Source organism: Rhipicephalus microplus, unplaced genomic scaffold, assembly GCF_043290135.1.
Source record: "Rhipicephalus microplus isolate Deutch F79 unplaced genomic scaffold, USDA_Rmic scaffold_990, whole genome shotgun sequence".
NCBI lineage: Eukaryota > Metazoa > Arthropoda > Arachnida > Ixodida > Ixodidae > Rhipicephalus > Rhipicephalus microplus.
Window position 1 is genome coordinate 1 of NW_027465540.1, and position 3,296 is coordinate 3,296.

Consider the following 3,296-nt stretch of genomic DNA (forward strand, 5'->3'; position numbering starts at 1 on the left):
TTCTCCAAGCCGGACCCGTAGGTATCGTTGTGTGCTCGCTCTCATTGGCCCGCCTAACCAGAAAATGCCTGCGGTACACCCATTTGGATAAGAGTGCACGCAGATGCGGGCCTCGACGGCTACACATTTCCTCGGGCGGCCGCCTCCCGGCCTCCGTGGAGCGCGGGATGCACGGTCCCATCGACAAGCCTCTCCCGTTTTTACCGTGGCGTCGCGGTTCACCACGGCAGGCGGGTCGGTCTCCTCCGCATAAAAAGGGGGACCCCCGCTTTTTGTTCCACGAAATCGCACAAGCTTTTTTCGCATCCACGGTTTGCCACCGCACACCAAAATGCCGATCCGGCTGCCTACTTTAGCCAACAGGTGGAGCCAGGCGCGCCGTACTTGCGCGGCACTTCCCACGTCCACCGAAGTCGGTGCCAAGGACCACTTTCGGCGCCGGAGCCGCGTACGAGCCTACTCGAGGCGGAAGAACGAAGCCAGCAAGGGCCTGGCCGCAAGTGCGTTCAATTGTCGGGACGTCCAAGTCCCTCGTTCTTCCGTGCTTCCTCTTTCGGCAAGTCGTTGCGGCACCTTCCCAAAGCGCGCAGACCCGCTAATCGCGACGAGCGCGACGTGGCCGTGCCGCCTTTCCCTCGGCAGCAAGCAAAACGCCTGGCAACGTCGACGCTCCCCTAACCGCGATCTCGCACCGTGTTTCGTGTGGCGAATTCAAAAGCCGGCCGGCGCTGCTGCAACCATTACGGTCGGTACGCATACGCCGCGGAGGGCGGGACGGTCATCGGAGCGTGCGGTTCCTCCATCGAGTACTGCGCACCTCGGCCGTCGCATCGCCGTGCCATGACCGGCCGCGCGTCAACGCGAACCGGTGCCAGCGAGATCCCTCGCCTGCAAGAACCGACCGGCAGCCTCCGTCACCCGAGGACGCGGAGGCGCTTGCCGCGGACGGCGGGACGGTATGCACTGGTGCACAGCGGACCCGTCACATCGCCAGTTCCTTGACCGACCGCCGACGCTTGTGCCGTTCCTCTCGTACTTGGCAGTCGCCGCGCGATTGTCGGGTCTCGTTCTTGCACGCTCGAACGGTCGGGAGGGCACTCGGCTGGCGTTTCGGGAACGCGCAGCCTCGCCTTCTACCGACGTAACCACGACTCGCCGTTCGCGCTCCGCCGCTCCTGTTTACAGTACTAGGCGGTCCCGCAGCGGTCGGGTCGCGCATTTCGAGCGCTTCGAGCCACGGTGCAGTGGCGGGTCGAAAGCCGACCTATGAGTGCGTTGCGCCGTTTGTACCCGCGTCCGCCACCTGGCCGACCGTCCAAGGTCGCGGTGTTGGCGTCCGCTGGGCGCAACAATTTGTCACGGGGTGCCGCTCCACATTCAGGCAGCCCCGTGGGGAAAAGCCGACCCCGCGTCCAAACGGGGTCAGCGGCAGAAAGTGTCGGGCGCAGACGCAGCTGAGGCGCTCACCCTTCACAATCCGTTAATGATCCTTCCGCAGGTTCACCTACGGAAACCTTGTTACGACTTTTACTTCCTCTAAATGATCAAGTTTGGTCATCTTTCCAACAGACCGGCGCAACCGAAAGGCCGCGCCGGACATCGGTCCGAAGACCTCACTAAATCATTCAATCGGTAGTAGCGACGGGCGGTGTGTACAAAGGGCAGGGACGTAATCAACGCGAGCTTATGACTCGCGCTTACTGGGAATTCCTCGTTCAAGGGGAACAATTGCAAGCCCCTATCCCAATCACGAAAGAAGTTCCACGGGTTACCCAGTCTTTTCAGACAGGGATAAAGACACGCTGCTTCCTTCAGTGTAGCGCGCGTGCGGCCCCGGACATCTAAGGGCATCACAGACCTGTTATTGCTCTGTTTCGTGCGGCTAGGAGCCGCTTGTCCCTCTAAGAAGGTTGTAAGGTGCTGGGAACCCCGCACCTATTTAATAGGCTAGAGTCTCGTTCGTTATCGGAATTAACCAGACAAATCGCTCCACCAACTAAGAACGGCCATGCACCACCATCCACCGAATCAAGAAAGAGCTCTCAATCTGTCAATCCTCCCAGTGTCCGGGCCGGGTAAGTTTTCCCGTGTTGAGTCAAATTAAGCCGCAGGCTCCACTCCTGGTGGTGCCCTTCCGTCAATTCCTTTAAGTTTCAGCTTTGCAACCATACTTCCCCCGGAACCCAAATACTTTGGTTTCCCGGAAGCTGCCCGCCGAGTCATTTGAGTAACTCAGGCGGATCGCTGGTTGGCATCGTTTATGGTCAGAACTAGGGCGGTATCTGATCGCCTTCGAACCTCTGACTTTCGTTCTTGATCAATGAAAACATTCTTGGCAAATGCTTTCGCAGTAGTTCGTCTTGCGACGGTCCAAGAATTTCACCTCTAGCGCCGCAATACGAATGCCCCCGTCCGTCCCTCTTAATCATTACCTCGTATTCCAAAAACCAACAGAACAGAAACGAGGTCTTGTTCTATTATTCCATGCAAGTTTATTCAGGCGACTCGCCTGCGTTGAGCACTCTAATTTTTTCAAAGTAAAAGCACCGGCCATCTCGAGGCACACAATGAAGTGCACCAAGAAAGAACCGGCATGATGTTCAGTCCGAGCCGTCGCATCGGGTAGATGCACTACTCGTCTGGAACTGAGATCCAACTACGAGCTTTTTAACCGCAGCAGCTTTAGTATACGCTATTGGAGCTGGAATTACCGCGGCTGCTGGCACCAGACTTGCCCTCCAATTGATCCTCGTTAAAGGATTTAGAGTGTACTCATTTCAATTACGGGGCCTCAAAAGAGTCCCGTATTGTTATTTTTCGTCACTACCTCCCCGTGCCGGGAGTGGGTAATTTGCGCGCCTGCTGCCTTCCTTGGATGTGGTAGCCGTTTCTCAGGCTCCCTCTCCGGAATCGAACCCTGATTCTCCGTTACCCGTAACAACCATGGTAAGCAAGTAACCTACCATCGAAAGTTGATAAGGCAGACACTTGAAAGAAACGTCGCCGGCTCGTGGCCATGCGATCAGCACAAAGTTATCCAGAGTCACCACACAATACGGGCCGAAACCCGATCGATCTTGGTCTAATAAAAGCACCCGTTACCCAAAGGGCTCCAGGCTCACTGCATGTATTAGCTCTAGAATTGCCACAGTTATCCAAGTAGGAAGAAACGATCTAAGGAACCATAACTGATTTAATGAGCCATTCGCGGTTTCGCCTTATTTCGGCATGTACTTAGACATGCATGGCTTAATCTTTGAGACAAGCATATGATTACTGGCAGGATCAACCAGGTA

The 3,296-nt window shown here is 56.4% G+C and overlaps 1 non-coding gene across 1 annotated transcript; it reads right to left on the reverse strand.

Moving 5' to 3' along the window:
• Positions 1 to 1,481: 1,481 nt before the first annotated feature.
• Positions 1,482 to 3,296, reverse strand: LOC142795984 (small subunit ribosomal RNA). Its single transcript, XR_012893462.1, has one exon. It is a non-coding gene; the product is annotated as a small subunit ribosomal RNA (ribosomal RNA).